The following is a 20434-nucleotide window of genomic DNA, read 5'->3' as shown; positions in this document are numbered from 1 at the left end:
CCTGAAACCCCTTAAAATATTTCTGCAATTATTTTAATCATAATTCTGGATTAATATCTAGTATGATCAGAGATCGGTTGAGTAAGAATAATGATAATGAGGCTTCAGTTTAAATGCTGTGATTGGCTTTTACCAGTTTTCTTATTGTGGACCTATAATTCTTTTACGTTTGACAGGTGGGTTTTTTTTTTTTTTTTTTTTTAATTAGAGGTAGAGTTGTAAAGGTAGAGGTAGGAAGGCATATTTTTTAGTGGAGTTGAAAATGAATCTTTAAATGTTAAATGTGTCAATTTTCTCCCCTTTTACATTTTGGATCAACTAGATTTTTAATAAATCAACATTGTTATGGATGTTGTGTTTTTGATACACACCAAAGAGAAACGTTTCAGGAAGGCATGTAAGAAATTTCCAGGGTGCCATACGGATACATTAATGTTAAAAAAACAAAACAAGGAAAACCCAAAAAACGTTCTGCTTTCATGCAGGGTCCTGTGCTACATGCTGGTAGCAGTCGCAGCTGTCTACAGTGCATATATTTCTAGTGGCGGCTAGAAGTCTCCATTAAGTACAGTTCCTGTTTGTTTGGAGTGCAATGCCTTTCTCCCGTGTGCTTTACAGGGTGAAATGTGCTGAGGATTTGATGGGGACAGTATTGCAAACTGCATGTACTACTAGGCTCTCTGCAATCTAACACACTTCATTGACATCTGCAGCACAGCCTGACATCCTTCTGACCCACAATGCATTTCTGCTTTACTGCACATGTTCACACATACACAACATATATTCCATGATTTCACACAGTTTGCTTCGCTGGGAGGAGAATAAACTGTAATACCGTAACCACAGTTTTGGCAGTTTTAGCGAAGCAGAACATTTAAATCTTTAAAATGGTTCAGCATGCATGCCAACTATGTGTACTTGTTTGCTTGTATGTGTGTGTGTGGGTCTGTGTGTGCGCTCACTTTTTCTAAATGCATTAAGCACTTTTTTATATAAAATGTGCACAATAGCATAAATTGGGAATACAATAAAACCGCATGACGTGTGCATTAGTTTAAGATCACGTGACTAAGGAGACCATAAAACAGAGATAATTATTTTTTTTTTAAATCAGAAAGCTAATTCAAAACCTCTAATAGGATTTTTTTTTCTCCCCCTTCTATCCCTTTCTCTTGTCCCTTTTTCTCGTTGTGACACCCAGGACCTGGCTCACAAAACCACATCACTGCTCATATAATGCAATATACAATATATAGGAGAAAACAAGTAAAGGTCTCTTATATCATAAAGGTCTCATATATCACAGGTTTCTTATCGTATCTTTTTATATGGGCAAACAAAAAGAGACAGATTGCAGATCGTCATACACTTTTCTCCTAATTTAATGGTGCATGATAACGGATCCACAAAGAGAAAAAACTTCAAATAAACACAAGTGAATTATCAATGTCATGATGAAAGTAATGATGTAAGTAAAACCTTAATTCAGGAATTAGAGAGAGAGAGAGAGAGAGAGAGAGAGAGAGAGAGAGAGAGAAACACTCTCTGGCTTTCCATCTCTAGATAAATGAAACATGGCACCATGATAACATTTTCATTTAAATGAGAAACAGAGAGGATAGATCATCCCTTCAGTACAATGCAGGCAAGAACGCAGGAAAAGAACTGAAGAACAAAGGTATGTAAGAGAGAGAGAAAAAAAGGAGAGGGAGCAGCGAGATAGAGGAGATTGGGCCTGTCAAAGGCAGCAAAGATGGTTTGGAAGGGCTGTCAGCCTCACTGCATCCAAGTGAGTTTTATGCCAAGGTTGCCGAAGGACATACACATTCATGCACACTGGCTCATACGAACACATGAACTCCCACTCACACACATGTACACATCTGTGTCCAGATCCAGAATCACTGCAATGAGAGCTGTATATACTGCTATATGTGAACAGAAGCGGAAATGCTTTCACATAATATCACGGCCAGCACAAAAAAAGAGAGACAGAGAAAGGGCATGAGCTTAAAATGAATGAAAGGAAGCAGCAAGAAACTGAGGACAAAGACAGACTGCAATAAAAAGAATCACAAAAAATATTAAATTAGAGAGTTAAGTGGAAAGAGTAGAAAAGAATAGCTGAGCTGACTTCACTTTGAGTGGAGGACTGCAGCACAGAGAAAGAGACAATAGGAGATAGAGTGGGGTGGGGGGCAGAATAAGACTAAAACAGCAAAGCATTTTAGAATCTTCTAAAGCCTCTTTCTACAGGACACACTTTGACAATGAATGTGTCTGACAGAATTCTGCAGCTGTGGACCACAACAATTCAGACAATGACCTCTAGTTCCACTCTAATAGCATCTAGTCTCACTTACTGAACCCTCACTGAACCACACAGGCTTTTGTATCAGTGCCAAGCACTGCTAAAAGCACTATTGCTTAAAATCACAGATGCATGAATGATGTTAGCTCTTGGTGGGATAAAAAAAAATCTAATTTATAATCTGTGATTGCTTCAAAGCAACCCAAAAATTAATAGAGGAATGATAGGACCTGGCAGGCAAATCAACTGAGACTACGTAGAGAACTGTTTTCACTGTTTGAAAAACCATGTCTTACACGTATTGGGAACAGGTAAAAGGAATTCAAAATGTTTACTTAGATCTGAGGTTTCTAGCCTTTGTCAACCTACAGCCCCATACGTCCAAATACCAAAGCATTTATACTCCATGACTGGAAGCAACTGACTGTTTTAAGGCTGCAATTACAGGTGTAACACAATAATCAACCTTGGTAAACAGACAGCAGGCCTCCACAATCTGTAATGACTTGAAAAAGACATCATATCGATTACAGATGAACCCATCGTATCTTCACCAAACAGAACCTATACTGGCATAAAGATTTTTAGTGTGAAGACAGGGTTCCTTTTGAGGGAAAACGTGTGGATATGGCCGTGCTAAAGCTAATGTTGTTGTCCACCTAAACTGAGACCAAGTCAAGACTGTACAATACAAGAAAACGCTTGTATAAAAACAATATTAAGTTTGCAATTGTGCTCATATTCATGAAAACAGCTCTTGTGATATTATTTATTTTATATCAATTGCTATAAAAAAAACCCCAACAAGGTCTCATTTACTTGTTTGAAATTATGTCTAGGATTTTATATTTTTTTGTATTAATTTGTATTAATTTTGGTGACATTTTTGACATGATCCTCTATTGATTTCTGTCCCGGCATAGTAACAAAAGAAATCCAATTAGAAATAAGTTGAGAAAATAAGTTTTGTTTTTACTCACATTAATGATGTTAACAAATGAATCAGACTATAAACCTGCAATTTAGTGTTGAGGTCTTTACTGGTCTTGAGAATAAAGGCTGCGTTTACACTTAATATATGACCAGTATTTGGAAGTTGTCCACATACATAAGTGTAAACAAATATCAAAACAAATATCAAATATCCCAGAGTTCCCCAACACACTCATGTAAACTGCCTGGCCATCCAATGTTTATGCTGGTGAACCTGAATATAGAAGTCAAATCACCTTTATTTATACAGCACTCAATACAATTATACAGCAGATTGTTTCAGGGAGGTTTAAAGCAGCCTCCTCATCCTTCTCATTTTAAGGGAAAATTTCCTGTGACTGAAAATGTTTTTTAAATGAAAACCCACCACTTCAAGTCGACTCTGCACCGGGGCCATCTTCTGCAGACTTATTTAAATATTGCATGGAAAATACAGATTTGATCGGTTATCTAAATAAAAAAAAGGCAGTTGATGTTGCCAAGTGTGAATGCACTATGTCCTGATTGACTGATTATCCGATCTGCTTGATCAGATCAGGGTGACTGCATGTTAATGCTAAGTGTAAATGCAGCCAAAATCCCGAATCCTCTTAGTCTGAGACCAAGATAAACCCGAGTCCAAATTGTTATAATCTTTAAAAATGACTGGTCTCAACCTAATTGAAGCAGTAAGTCAATCATTAAATAGTTAAAAGCCATACAATGTTTATTACATGCATTAGAACATATTTCACTTTACAATTGGCTTGTATATGATCACAGGGTGTTAACCCCTTTTACTGCATTATTTCTCAATATTCACTGGTCAGTAAATCACTGGCATGATATGTCTGATCACATATTGAATATGGATGTAGTGCAGCATTCGTATCTAGTCTCTATGTGCAATTTGGGAAAAATAAATGATCATTATTTTGTATAAATATAGTTAACTCATAGCAAGACATAAAATGGCAAAAGGTAGGTATAAAGGTATGCTTTAGCCTCTGATGGATTGCAGGGCGAACTCTTATGTCACATGTTGACAGTTTCATCTGTGTCACATGTCTGAGGTCGACTCTCATTCATGCTCACGTTTAGAGCTTTCTTTCTCCTGCTACAGCCGCCAACTCGCTGTCATAATACATTCTTCATTCATTCTATTGTAGCCTATTATATTTTACCATTGTTTCAATAAAACAGTGCCACACTGACACTTATGGAAAATTACCAAAATAACATGGCACTTTAATTGTATTGCAGTTATCATGCCAGTTCTGTGCAACACTCAACATAGTATTTCTATGATTACTCTATGAATCATCACTTTTGCTATTTCAATTGGGATAATAACTGGGGTGGACAAATCACTTGTCAAATAATATGTTTTACAAACAAAGAACACCGCCACTTACAGCCAAACAGCTTTTTGTGAAGATCACAAATAAGCTACATAAAAAAGTTACGAGGGAATAAAAACTATTTCTACACATTCACATTTCCAATTCTTTCACTTAGTCTAGATTAAGTTACATGAATAGCTGACTATTTGCCCTGTACATTATTATGCTATGCTAGCTACCACTTTCTAGCCAATCAATTATTTTTCAATTAAAGGGATTAATTTTACAATTCTATTTGCAATTTCACTATGGCCAGGGTCCACAGAATGGTTCCCTTTGTACAGCTTATGACTAAGTGGAAAAAGACTTGAATATAGTATTCATACTGTTGCACATAGGTAGGATACAATGATACTCAATGTATGTGGGAGTGAAGTAAAGACATCTAGTTTTACAACTAGGAAAATAAACAAGTGGGTATTTTTTCTCTCAAGATGCCTCTGAATGCAACTTGACGTTTTTGCCTAGAGACAGACTGGAAGAGATTGTCAAACCTAATTACTGCAGTCATTCAATGTGTATACATACATGTACACATACAAGTGGGTGTTTACACAGCATCCTCCTTCCTACCGCTTCTATAGAGCTTGGGGTTTCCATAAGCCATCACGGAAATATGCAGCCTGAATCTGATCACAGTTTCAGTGTGAAATCGAGTGCAGTATAATCTGATTGGCTTTTGGCAGAACACACAAATAGAAAATTCCTGACTGACAGAGGCGCTCTTCAGCTGTCACATGTTCAGTTAAGGCTGAGCAGCGGTAATGATCTATAATCTTTTACAAGCAACTACCAGGCATCCATTTGAAACGTCCAATCTCTTCCAGTCAAAACGGTGACCGATTCCGTTGTGGAAATGGGAGCTCTGGAGTGAGACTAAGACCTGGATGTCAAGGGGAGAAATCTGAAAGATTAGCTCAACTGAGTCATTGATTAATCCAAAGATGTTCTGGTCAACCCTGACAAACATTGGGATTATTTATGATTTATTTTTATTATTATAATAAATATGTGATAATACAAATGTGTATATATTTATTTTTATTAAAAATAAATCAATAATAATCCAAGAACACCTTTGGATTGATCTATAAAAAATTATATATATATATATATATATATATATATATATATATATATATATATATATATATATATATATATATATAAAATAGTATTTATTTTTATTTTTTTATAGTTGCCAAAGGGCACTGCCTCACAACCACAGATTCATTAGTTGGATCCTAAATTCATTTTCCTTTCATTAAAAGCTGGGTCTGATAAGCTAGCAGCTAAATTGCTAAGAGCAGGGTAAAGTGAAGATGAATGAATGAATTATATAATATTGTGTAAAATTACTTCCAATAATTTTACAGAGATCCCATATACATTACATAAAGGCCAATTAAATCAACACTTTTGAGTGCACATAAGACATATGTCTTGTCTAAAAGTGATGCATAAGAAATCTGTTTGCATTTGTTTCTTACTATTTGAGAAAACATCTGCACCATCTGAACATGTGCATGCTTGAATTACAGACTTTCCCTCACAAAGAAACATAGTTGTTTAAATATGCAGATACCAAACACAAGGCTTCACTGAATAATACAGCACTGGATCTATGATGTTGCAACAGTACCTACATGATGAATGCATAAATGCTGTTGTACCAATTTTTGACTGCAGTGGGTTAACAACCTTTCATGTACCTAATGTACAAAATGATTGTAGCCCACATATGCTTCACTGTTGTGAAGACCTGAGCCAATGCAGCCCCTACTCCTGCTAGAACTGTGTGCTTTGTCTTTATTGAGTAAAAGCAGGATACTTGTCTAGGCAATTTAAAAAAGCAATTTGTACTTTTTCTCGCTGCTTGCATTTACACGGTTCTGGAGTGTGCACAGGCACAACACTATCGTTACATAAATTACACACGACGCAGATGAAAATGTCAACAAGGCCCCGCTATGCTGGGGGAGGCAGGTGGGAGGGTGTCCAGATGAGGATAGATGTAGACACACTCTTACACCCTATTTTTACCCAGTCAGTAAATGTTTTACCAACACACACACACACACACACACACACACACACACACACACACACCTCATTTCACAGACCGGCCTCAACTAACCCACAGTGGACACACAATAATTTAACAGCTGACAAATATAGTAGATGACGTGAATGATCTGTGTCAATGCCTGAACTTTATTCAGAAACAAATTACACTTTCTATATATCTACAAGGCATGTGCTGACGTTAGCTGTGTTTGCAAATCTAAAGGTTAGAATTGGTGCTATGGCTGTGTCGCAAGGGAACTTGGCTGCATCACAGATTCTTCTGCAACTACAAAACCGTGTAAACAACCTATTCCCAGAACAAGTCTCTTTATTAACACTGACCCCACTCTTGGCTTAGAGATCTTGGCTATAGTTTGGGAAATGCTCCCCTAGGAGGCCAAAGAAAGCCATTAGCCAAACAGATGAAGAGAGCGAGGGTATGTAAGAGAGAGGGTATAAAAGAGAGGGACAACATGATTAAAATTTCAAAACTTGAAATACTTTGTGCGTGTAACACGTTTAGCACAGTAACGTTATGCAGCATTAAGATGTATGCATATATTATCTCTGTAATGACAATGTCCATTGTTAAATGAGCTATACAAACAAAAATTTAATTGGATATGTAATCTCTACATGCAATATGGTGACAACAAATTATCGCTTTATTGTGTAGTAAACTGTGTTGATATCAAGACATATCAAGACATAAAATGGCAAAAGGCAGGTATAAAGGCATGCTTCAGCCACTGATGGATTGGTGGGTCAGCTCATGTGTCACATGTTGACAGTTTTGTCTGTGTCACGTGTCTGGGGTCGACTCCTGTTCAAGCTTACTTTCTCCTGCTACAGCTGCCCCGACTCACTGTCACAATTAATTGCTGCAGCATTAGGTGTCACAATTTGTTGTCACCACAATACATTCTTTATTCTATTGTAGCCTATTTTATTTTACTATTGTTTCAATAAAACACCACCACACTGACACTTATGGAAATATTACCAAAAAACATGTCACTTTCATTGTATTGCAGTTATGCTGCCAGTCCTACTCAAGTCCTATCAGAGTATAGGTATCTCAGTTATGAATCATCACTTTTGCTATTAAAATCTCGATAATAACTGGAGCTAACTAATCACTTGTCAAATAATATTTTTACGACGAGAAAGCATCGTCGCTTACAGCCAAAACAGCCTATTGTTGAGGTCACAAACACAAGGTGCTACATGATAAAACATTTTTAAGAGAGGAAGACAGGATTAGAACAATGGTTGCACATTTATATACTTACATCTAAAGGTTAGAATTTGTGTGCAGCTGTATCATTATGGAACTTGGCTGCATCACAGATTCTCCTGCAACTACAAAATAATGTGAACACCCTATTCCCAGAGTCTCTTTATTAACACTGACCCCACTATTGGCATAGAGATCTTAGCTATAGTGTGTGAAATGCTCCCTTAGGAGGCTGAGGAAAGCCATTAGCCAAACAGATAAAGGGAAAGCATGCGCGAGAGTGAGAGAGAGCGTGTGAGAGAGAGAGAGAGAGAGAGAGAGAGAGAGAGAGAGAGAGAGAGAGAGAAAGTAAAGGAGAGAGAGAGATTGCTGATACAATAGTAGTGGCAGAAAAAAGGTGTGTGTGTGTGTGTGTGTGTGTGTGTGTGTGTGTGTGTGTGTGTGTGTGTGTGTAAATTCATTGCTGTGCCTGAATGCACAGCCCAACAAAGACAAGGAAATGACAATCTGCACATCCTGCCCTTGAGCTAGACTGCCTGGAAATGGCAATTAGCCACACGGAGACATGATTAGCATCCAGCAGACTCGAGAGATCCATGCGCATCACACTGAATCAGCTACCGCTTGAATCATCTTCCTTTTTTCTGTAGAATAAAGCAAGACAAATACATGACTATAGGAGCCAAATATCGCTGCAACCATTGCAGCTGAACCATTAATATCCAATCACCATTTAGAAATGTAGGAAATAAGACAGGGTTTTAGAGTCTCTCAAAAGGGTTCAAATTGGAGAATCAATCACATTTCAATCAAACTAAAATCCTGTGGCGCTGAATCTAAAGGCTACGCACAAAAAATTTCTGATAGCATTATAACAAACTCATTACGTGATAGTGGGATGATCATGTATTGTGATTCGCTGGCACATTTTTTGATTTTATACCATAGTGCTGCTGATTTCTTGATTCACATTGGCCAGAAGGTATTAACTAGTTTGCTGTAATAGCACAGCTTAGACACTTGTTCAGGCTGCAATTTATTATTTCTTTTGTTTTCATAGAATATTGTTTTAGTACTGACAACTTATTCACAGGGATCTGTGTGGCAGAAGTGCTACATAATCTAATGCTAAAAATAGACAGCATAAAAATAACAATTACCACAATTTATAATGGTTGATATGATGTAGCTTTTTGGGAGGCGACATCTGCCTAATATAAATCTAATCTACTGCACACCACACTACCATCGAATGATTTTCAGCAACAGTACATCCTATCATGTTTTATTCCTTACTTAATGTTAACTGCTTTGCTTCTAAATGTTTTAGAACATTCATTCCACTTTTTGTGCCAAAGCAGTTTTAATCAAATGGAACAATTAAAGCTTAGTAAATGACTCTGATGCTCATATTTCTAAATTGCTCCTTAAAGTTCCCAGGGACACAACTCCACTTTTTGACTTTATACTATAAAGTTATACATAGGAAATTAATTACAGTAACACTACCTGCTGTCAACTAGATGAGTATTTGCTCCCTTCTGAGCCTGGCTCTTCTCAAGGCTTCTTTCTAATTTCAACTCAAGCAATTTTCCGTTCCTCTGCCACCTCTTGTTCATTATAGATACCCTTATAAATTTAATATTTATATCTGAAATGTATGCATTTCTGTAAATCTGCTTTGTAACAATGACCATTGGTAAAATAAAATCTACCTGAGTCAAGCAGAACTTTTTCTGCAGTTTCTTTGGCACCCCCCTATGGCTTTGCAATTTTAGAACCATTTATGTATTGTAACTCACATTTCTAAGTGCACAGAAAGAAATACAATATCTAGCACTTTAGTTGCACTTGTTTTTTGTCAAATGCAATATGATTATACAAAGGAGCCCCATTGGATTGTCTAATAATCAGATACTACAAAAGCCACTTATGTTAAAACCTGACACCAGGTCACATATATAAATTCCTTTCTTATGCATATATGCATAAGTGTTAATCATGACATAGTGAACATTTTAATGAGTAGTTGAGTTGCATCATTTAAATTCGCAAAGGAGGAAATGACGGCTGACAAGGATTTGTTTTGGCAACATAAGAATAAACCAAGCAACTGGCAGTGCTTTCCTATGAAATCTACACAAGTGCTTGGCTTAACTGCCTGCCAACTCTGGCATTTTTCTATTCATTCTCAGCGGATGGCTGAGAATGGCTACAGTGACTTTTCTGATACCCACAGTGGCTGGCACTGAGTATAGCAGCAGCTAGAATAAGGGGCGCAGTGTGTTGTCTTGTTCATGCTGACATAATGAGCATGCTGACAGAACTTCAGTATCGATGTTACTGACATGCTTGTTGGAATAGTTGGGCAAAAGTTACCGATTGACTGATTGATTATTTCATTCATTGTGATTTTATTTACCATGAAATCACAATCATGCAATTGTGGGAAGACTGGAGCACTCCTTCACCAAGAATTTCAAAGCAGCTTTTTCTTCTTAGGTTTACGTATGAAGACTACCCTTTTGCATTAAGCTGAACATTCCACAACACAGATTCCGGTGTTGACTTGGGTTTGTTTCTTATGTTCTTCAAAGCTCTATACAACTTCGAAGGTCACTGGGTCCTGGTGGAAATTACTATAGCCCTTACTCAGCTTCCCTGCATGACCGAACACCAGATCTAAGGAGATCCAAAGCAGTACCACATTTTACAGTTGGTGCCCTTTCTTTTTGCATGCAGCTCCATTTTCTAGGCCCAAACATGCTAATGGTATGCAGCCGGCTTTTCGTTATGGAGGTGAATTTAATAGTTGAACAATCAACTATTAAACAAATAGCTTGTTAATCAAAAGCTTTTACCTCCTACAACATCAAAAGAACTTTTATCAGAATAAAAGTTATTAATTTATAAATTAGGCATAATTAGACACTTGAATTTGGAGGTTATTATTGAATAAAATAAGGGTTACATAAACAAAAGCACTGTGATAATATGAAACTTGATCTCAAGAGGTGACTAATGGCTGGACAATGATGATAACCACCTAGGTGAGATCACATGAGATTTCATCACTTTTCTCTTAATATTGTGCTAATTCTAATTCATTTCAAGTCAAATTATTTTGAATTTTTTTTTTTTTCAGATTTTCAATTACAGTCCACCACAGTTATTGTAAATAGAGTAGCCTTGACAAACAATATGGAAAAGATACAGTATGCAGAAGACCATGTAGGCATTCTGTGCCTTTTCTTTACCTTTAGTTGACATTACAAATCCAGGGTGCTTGCAGAGGCCATGTTGTTTTATATCCCCACAAAGACAGGATGGATAAAGACATGCTTCCAGACAAGATAACTCATCAGATACAGGGAGCCGATAGTGCTGACACAGAGAAAGTGGCAGATGTACCTCTCCACAATCCTCTTCTTTCACCCCAGCAAAGCAAAGCTCCCTAACTCCTCCAGCCAGTTTCGGCCAGGGCAACAGTGACAAGCCAGCCATAAAAAAGAAACTTAACCTCTGTAATGGGCTATCTTTGGGGCTAAAATGTAACCTCTCTCACTCCCACTGTGCAGATTCTCACACAATGACAATAAATTTCACACCTCCCATACATCAGAGCCAATTCCATTATGGGGGTGGCCATTCAAACAAAGTATTAAAGTGTCAGGCAGAATGGGGACAGTTTTAGTTTATGTAGTGATTAGAGCCTGTCCTTTATGTCCTCAGGGTGTCCGTGCGTCCTGCTAATAGATATTGGCACATGCTAACATTGTGAAGTCTCTTCACTTGGAATGGAATCTTTATCAGTGCTCGTACACATGGGGCCTCACAATGTACTCTTTATCCATCTGCTAAACAGATGCTTGAATCAAAAAAAGTCTCTTAATAAAACCTTCAAAAAAAATTTCTTGCCAAAAACTGTCCCAAAGAGAGTTAATCACTGCAGTGCAGAATGTGCATGTACGTACAGTATATGATTACTTTCACCGGCTGAAAAAGTCAAACTAAAAGCAGTAACTTGAAAATGCATGAAAATTGAAAGGAATAATTAGAGCTGTGCTTAAGAAACACTTTCTTTTCAGAGCTACATTAAAGTCTAAAGCTGAATTCATCCCAGCAGGCTGCTACAGCTGACCATTTCCACATCGTTACTTTACTCTTCATGCGTGATGTAGCAAGCGCAACAGCAGCTGCAATTAAAGGTACACTAAGTGGGGCTTTCCATTTTTAAACTCAGCTCCCTATTAAGCATGCTAAATAGAACATATGGCACTTTTTACACACAAGTGTCACAACTATCACAACTTGAAAAATGTCTTTCCAACATTCAATGGAACTGAACTTGATGTTCATTGATGTCTTTCCAACATTCAATGAAACTCACTTTGTTTTCACGCAATTGACTCAATTGTTAAATTATCAACTTGAAATAATCAGTCTTTGAATCATATCCAGTTGAATATGACTTTGTTACAATCCATTCATTGTTGAATTCTGTGTCTCAAGTGTTAAAAAAATTGGAGTTATAGTTAAGTAGGATACCCCTTTCAAATGGGCTATAAAGTTGATTGAGTATGCATTTGAATAAAGAAAATCCACATCTCAGTTGATAAAGCCCATGACAACCTAGTCAGACATTGTGTAGAAATAAGAATTATACACGCAATTTAAAATTCCATTATATCATTCAAAGTTATTATAATCATTCATCTACGTTGTACAATACATTATTCTTGTTACAAGTCGTTCTTCTTCCTTTTACACTTTAGAACATGACATTTTCCCTTCTGCTACTTTTGCTCAAATTCTTTCGGATTTTATAATAACTCTTTTTACCTGCATTGACAAAGGTCCAGCATTGTGGCTAAGCTCATAAATTAAGTACATGTGGTTGCACAGCTGATTAGCTGGGAGCTTTTAGATTAAATTGCTGAGCTAATATTTAAGCTCTTAAAAGAAATTGAAAAAAAGAATTTTCTTTATCCTCTTGGGCCTGAGTCCAGCAGGCAGTTTAAGAACCATTAACAGCGTTTCACCTGAGTGAGAGACTTACATGAGCACTCATTTAGTTGACTCAGATGTTCAATTACCTAATTAAACGGCAGCAGGTGAAATCAACATTAACCCATTAAAGCAAATTATTATTTTTTTCTTTCATTCTCATTTTATGCACTCTACTTTTCTTTTGTAAATGGATATGCACTCCAGCAGAGCTGTGCTACTGGACAGTAATGGGATACCTTGTAATGGCTAATACATTATCTATGCTAATTCTTCACAGAAGATGATCACTCATTATTATTTTAAAGAGCCAGTGAAACAGGCAAATTTTCAATATAAGCCTAAGGATTTGAGCGAGTTTGCAACGGCCAAATTGTGAATGGCTAGAAGACTGGAAAAGAGCATCTCCCAAATTGAAGCTCTTGTGAGATGTTCCTGGTCTGCAGTGGTCAGTAACTATCAAAAGTGGTCCAAGGAAGGAACATTTCAACCCACTGTTAATAAAAATGTGCTGGAAAAAAATTATGTATACTTAAAAAACAACTATTTCATCTTCTGGGTTGGCTGCTTCCACAAATCATGAGGCTACAGCGATAACATAATAACCACATTTAAACCAAAGAAGATTTTATATTATGCCTTTTGGTAGAGTGTCAAGAAACACATTGGTAGACCACGTTAACAAGTAAGAACACTTCACCAACACATGTCCAATCCAAACATTACAAATAACCTGCTTAACTTAATAAAGTCTTTATAAAGTGATTTTCAGTTTTAAAGACATTGCTTTTTTATTGATTAAATTTTTGTATCACTTTAGTCCTTGTTAGGGAACATTTTTACTACATTTTATTCAAACTTGGTTTGCTCCACAATAAAATAAGTTTGTATGGAGCTCTTAATTCTGGATGAGAGTTTTCATCAATTGGAAACCACTCACTGCTGCTGAGGTTTGTTCCACATGAACACCCTAAAGATACATGAGACTACAGTTAATGGTTCCACTTAAGAACCATGAAGATGGGTTTGGACTGTAATAATTTTGTTCTGCTACAGTGGCTTAGAACTACAATTGCCCACAGTTTTACAATCAAGTGTCCTTTAGTGAACAGCTAATAACCTCAGCAATGACAAGACTATAATGAACAGATATCTGGTGTCACCCAGATGAGAATGGATTCTCTTTTGAGCGTAGCTCCTTTCAAGATTTTTATTTTTAATATGTGTAGCTAATTTGCTACACATAAAAATGAATGGAATTTAATAGAATTAAGCAAAGTGCTACCTTAGTGTGGCTGTATTGTGCATTGGTTGTACAATGCCGAACTAATAAAACGTGTCCCCTGAGATTTCAGACAACAATACAATAGCTGACACTCAAATAGTGCACTAGAGAGTAACTTTGCATAGGATATCTTTTTTATTACACACAATGAACACCAGCTTTGATGTAAAACTTTGATATAGGATCATTTTATATAAGACTGTCACCCTCGACAAAACTTTCTATGTAAACAAAAACAAAATAAAATTCACGTTTGGTGTCTACAAACATTTGTGCATATAATGTAGCTTGTACAAAAATATACACTGTAAGCACTAAGTCTGTGAGCTTGCCTCGTTTCATGTTTTTTTCTTTTGTGAAGACTGTGGTTCATGCTTGCGAGTTCTCTTTTATTGATATATCATTTGATCGTTTCGATTGCATGCACATAAAAATGCTGTTAAATCCAGCTCAGAGGTGATAGACAGCTGGCATTGAACTGACTCCAATTTAGTAACTAAACGGCAGCAAGGTAACGCGTTCTAACACAATTCAGACAAATGTCAGAGCATGACTGCAATATTATACCTTCATATTGTCAAAAGTGGAAAGTGAAAGACATTTTTGCTAACGGTTAAAATTTTAGCCTATTAACTTTGAATAAAGAGCAGCTCTAGCATTAATGTCTGGTATGGCTATTTTTAAGCTGTATTTTAAAAACGGAAATCATCCCATTGAGGAACGCTCATTGTAATCCATTGAGATAATGAAAAATGTTTTTTGACAGAGTGGCTAAATTTATAGTAAAGTCGTGTGTAATTTCTTCTGAAATGTACCTCTGAGCATAAGAAATATGCATGAAAATCCAGAGAGCTGTAGCGTCAACTCTAACATTAGCCCTTATTGGATCATGGCGATGTGAGTAAATGTATTTTTGAGGGTGAAAACTATTCCTATTTTCCTCAGATAGCCTTTCATTTTCAGCTCATAAACTTTCGCTATATGTTTGTTTTCACCTTTTTTTCACCTAAGTCTCTTCCCTTATCACACAACTGCACACTCATCCTGGGCTTCCTGCAGGGTGCTGGAAGTGTGGGGAAGCAAATCAAGCATTGCACGCATTGCCCAGTGCCTCTATGCTAAACACAATATTAATCCTTCTGTGGCCTACATGGGTCCTGAATTTAATCTATGTAGAAACCAAAAAACAAAAAAAAATTATTGCTATACAGTGCAGTGCTTTGTAATCTTCCACTTTACACTTTTCTGACATTGTACAGTGGAACTCTGTGCAGCTTGACTCTCACATTAACCCTATTATCGTGATGGTATGGATTGCACTGTGTATAATGGAAGTGTAAACAAATTAACAACATCTTTTTAGGCTTGCTAAAGCGCATCTCTTCGAATGTTTGCCTATAAATTTACAAGAAAAACAAAGTGTACTTTTATGTCAGCTTTGCATCTTCAGCTTAATAGCTAATCAAACTCAATTGCTTCACTTGTTCTGCATAAATGAGTGCATCTCAAAGATAGCAAACATCATCAGAAACCTTCCACTCAAGAAAAAAAAATTTGAAAAGGGAAGTAAAAGCAGACTAGCGCTGTGAAAATCACACACATAGTTCAGAGGTGTACTTTGCTATCGGGGCCATGCTGGTGAAATGGCTATTTACCGTAATGAGCTATTTTCTCTTTAGCACCTGAAATCAGTTAGTGTTAAACTCAGAGCCATTACTAATTAGCAGCAAAGCAGATTCTCTGTGCACTTCAATGGCCTTGAGTGAGCACCTCCAGCTAAGCTAGCATAATTGCCTCGTGCGCATTCAATATCAGAACGCTTTATGTACAAGAGCTGTCAGTCATTTCATAACATGGATGGCTGTATTAGCATTTAAAATTACATACTCGGCACTGTAAAAGCTGCACCTGAAATTCAGCTGCATGTGAGTGTATACACACACACACACACACACACACACACAGAGAATATTTTCTTTCTCCATCTCTTTTGTGTCCATCTTTTCTTCCGCTTTGTACCTGAACTGCATCATTGATCAATTTTATTGGATGATTAATCTTCATTAAGCCTCATGTTGCTGTTCTGATCTAGCACCCTGTTCTAAGGATTAAACGCTAACAGCCCAGACAAGCTCAGCAGGAACCCTAATCTGCATCTCTGCATGCCTACAGAAGTTACCAGATGGTCTCCAGTAGTGGACATGGAGTTCTTTGTGGTCAAAATCAATCACTTCAACACTTGGGCTTGTTTATAGAATAGAAAAGATGGATCCACAAGGGAGGTTCAGTGAAAGTTTAGCACGAACTAGCAAAGCAGCTAGTCGCACTGTTTGAACCTCTCTTCTCCTTGACAAAAGTGTGAGGTCAGATACAGTGAAAGCAGAGATCTCATTCAGTAACACAGTGCAAACCTTCTCACCTGTCATGCAGCATTAGTAAAGCAGCTTACACCCCTCAGGGAAGTTCCACAGTAAGGGCAAATGGTCACACTTCGGGCAGGAGAAAATCTATAGTAAAACACTTTCAGAAACAGAGTCCTTGAACTTGCAGTGGCCAGTGAAACTGAATGGGGCTTTGAAATCTGCCAGCAATTATTGGCACCCCTGGAAAAGATTGGTAAAAAGGTAACAAAAAAACATCTTTCTGGTTAGGTGGACTAAATTATAATAATATAAAAACTTAATATATAATATAAAAAAAACATCACAATTAGTGGCACATTTAGAAATGATTAAAAAAACTTCACATTTTCTTTTTTTTTATTATTTGTTTTATTTGGGTTAATCTGAAACCTTAAACAATCTCCCACGACTTCCTGTTTGACTGGTGTATAAATACACACTGACACTGAGCCCGATTTTCATTAGTCATTCATTAACATGATGAAGATCTGGGAAGACACAAAATAAATGAGACAAAAGTGTGGTGACCTTCATAAATCAGGTAATGGCCTGAAAATGACTGTCTGCTGTAATGGACTCTTAGTGCTAGAGATTAAACTCTTGACCTTCTCATCAGCAACTCAGAGCCTTAACCATTGTACCACCAATGCTGGGGTCACTGCTGTTTGCCCAGTTTCCCACTATGCCTATATGTTGTATAACAAAATGGCAATGTTTGACTAGAGTGTGGGAATGTAAAGTAATTTGACGGTAAAAGGGAAATGTAAAATTTCACCTCAGGTGGAAAAAGCAAGGACCATCATTCCGACCAACACATCTCTAGCCAAGAGGAACAGTGAGTCACCTCCTCGACTGTAACACCTGTTTGCTGTTATACTTTTGCTCTGCCAATTATGATTAAGGGCTTTGCTGTGAATTTTTTTTTCTCTCCTCTTTCCCCACACTCCGCTCAGCTATCTGTCACACCCACCATTGTCCAGCCACAGATGAGTGCTGTGTCGAGCAGCCTGAAAGCTGATGCCCTGTAAATCTGGAGGGACATGAATGGTTAGGGGCAAGAAAACTAGCATTTTGACTGTCCCTGTGGGTCTGCACTCGCACAGAAAGGTTCATGAATGATGACCTGCTTCCTAGTTTCCTTTTTGTGAAGCCCAATTCTTATTGTTTTCACACTTCAGGCATTGGCTAATCCATCAGAAGAGAGAAATATGTGGTCTGTGTACTCCACCAATCCAGGAAACAAGAGCTGGACTCCTTCCTGCAGCTTTTAAACCAATTGAGACAAATCAGCAAAGGAAATTGTACTTTTTAGAGTTTTTTTATGGAAAATCCAGCTTTACATAGGATACTGATGAAGGTTAATATCAAGATAAAAAAAATCAGGCTTTTGACAGAACTCTTAAAAAAAATGACAATAAGATATAATGTGTCATAAACAGAACCATGATATTGAGTCTTAATGAAATACGTGCATGAATTCAAGTGATCATGTATTTTATTATCAGACTATTTGGATTAAAACAGTTTAACCATCAGTAGTAATTTTCCTTCTTTTAAATTAAGATGTGTTACTTTCGTGCATAATCTGGAGATAGATTGGCATCATTGCTCATTTTGAGTTCTCCTGGTATAGGCTCTGGGCAACTCACTCTCAAAAAAAAAAATGTTTGCATGCAACCACATTGCAACCCAAACCGCACTGGTGTCCAAGTATAGGCTGCATAGTAATGTATGAAGTTTTACTAAAATGTTCTATGCTAACCTCTGGCACTATGGAATTTGAATAAAATGAATATGTAGTGAATAATTTAACTTTTTTGTTAACATATTGAGTGTTTCTCACTTCTTCTTCCAGTCTATACTATTCACGCCATATAATTAGACTTTCCGGGCTCATAAACTGACCGTAACTGCAACCTATTCTTGTGCCAGAATGTTGATAGTAAATGTACAGAAGGCACTGCAAATAAGTAGGTGAAAGTTTTGTGTTTTTTTTCTTAGTTTTTTCCTGCATTGAATGGTGTATGCAATTTTAGTTATAAATGAATACTGAATGTCTTGAACTTCATGTTTAATTCATCTGGTTCACCCGAGAATGTCATATACTGTATGCATGTTCACCTAATAAGTTATAAAATTCTTGCAACACCGTATAATATGAAAATTTGTAGTTCAAGAAACTTTAGTAAAGGGTGATTGGGGGGAAAAAAATATTTTTATTAGTAACACTAGTATCATTTCAACGCTAAAAACAATCAGTGCTACTGCAGAAATCTATTTGTTGTGCCGCTTTAAGCACACATGCTTGAGTGAGAACAAAAAGCATCAAACATTTAACAAGCATGGTCAAGGTCAGCAAAAAACAAACAATAATAGCCTAGCTTTTATAAAAGGTGTGTATTATGTAGACTATAATGTAGATGTAATATGTACACCCCAATGCAGCAAAATAAATCACAAATCAGCTTTAAATTAATGGATAGTTAGTAAACAGTATTCTATTAAAAATATTTAATCCCTAACTGAAAGCATTTCCCCTCTCTTTATCTTTCTCTCTCTTCAGATGGAATTGTGAAGACCTCAGGTCTGTAAGAGCAGTGGGTACTTGAATACTGTGAATACAGCCACAGCTGGAAGAGGCAGCAAATTGTGTTTTTATTATAGATGAAAGAGTCAGCAGGAACTTAAGATGCACACACAGAAATTGGTCTTTCCTCAGCAAAAACTCTTATAAAATTCCCTTACACAATGGGGATCAAGACAAAAGATTATTCAACAACTGTTTGAGCAGGAAATGCCTTCACTCAGGTCTTGACTGTTGACTGGGCACCTGGTGTTTGCATGGAGAAATGTGATTTGTGGACAACATTCACTGATGTTGTAAGTTTAGGACTGTGCAACACTAAAAGCCTGAGCTTTGTTGATAAAGTTAATAAATCACAATATAAAGTATCGTGTTTTGTATTTTGATACTGATATGCAGTGTTGGGGGTAACGCGTTACAAGTAACGTGCGTTACGTAATAATATTACTTTTCTGGAGTAACGAGTAAAGTAGCGCGTTACTTTATAAATTTACACATTAATATCTGAGATACTTCTAAAAAAAAGTAATGCGAGTTACTTTTCAGTTAAATTATTTTGCATAAAAAAATTAATGAATTAAAATGAACGTACAGATGTGTGTGTTTGTGTGTGTGTGTGTGTGTGTGTGTGTGTGTGTGTGTGTATAATGTTGAATATATGCAACATTATGCAATGTTGCATATATGGAAATGGAGACAGAAATATAGAAAACTTTTTGCCGACTTTCCACCACTGCAGATCTATGGACTGTTCAGAATAAAAGTTTTCCAAGGGAGACACATGTACGATGCCATCACAGCGGAGATAGAGAGCAAAATCACAGCTCATTTGCTCTTTGTGGGAAGATAAACTGCCACGGTCACTGATAATAGCGCGAACTTTGTAAAAGCGTTCAGAATGTTTCAAGTTGATGATGAAGCAGAGAATGATGTAGACGAGGACGAGGTCATATTTACGGAATTGCACGATGTTTTATGAGATGACAGCGAAAGGTATGTTCTCCCTCCACATCACCGTTGTGCAGCCCACACATGTCTTTTGCCCTAATATAACTTATTTCTTAATGGCAATTATATATATTACACCTGTTACACCTGTAAGGCGTGAAAGAGATACAAGTAACGCAAAAGTAATGCAAAAGTAATATAACACGTTACTTTCC

General features: G+C 36.9%; 1 protein-coding gene and 1 long non-coding RNA gene across 3 annotated transcripts in view; one reads left to right on the top strand and one right to left on the bottom strand.

Annotated features, from left to right (window-relative positions):
- Positions 1 to 20434, bottom strand: part of ncam2 (neural cell adhesion molecule 2) — a 182308-nt gene that overhangs the window by 125581 nt on the left and 36293 nt on the right. The gene's annotated exons all lie outside the window — the stretch shown is intronic.
- Positions 16051 to 17712, top strand: LOC124383288. Its single transcript, XR_006925249.1, has 3 exons — positions 16051 to 16210; positions 17468 to 17522; positions 17641 to 17712. It is a non-coding gene; the product is annotated as an uncharacterized LOC124383288 (long non-coding RNA).

Source organism: Silurus meridionalis, chromosome 3 (assembly GCF_014805685.1).
Source record: "Silurus meridionalis isolate SWU-2019-XX chromosome 3, ASM1480568v1, whole genome shotgun sequence".
In the NCBI taxonomy this organism is placed as follows: Eukaryota; Metazoa; Chordata; class Actinopteri; order Siluriformes; family Siluridae; genus Silurus; species Silurus meridionalis.
Note: the sequence above shows the minus strand (reverse complement) of the source record. Positions and strands in the feature narration are given on the sequence as shown.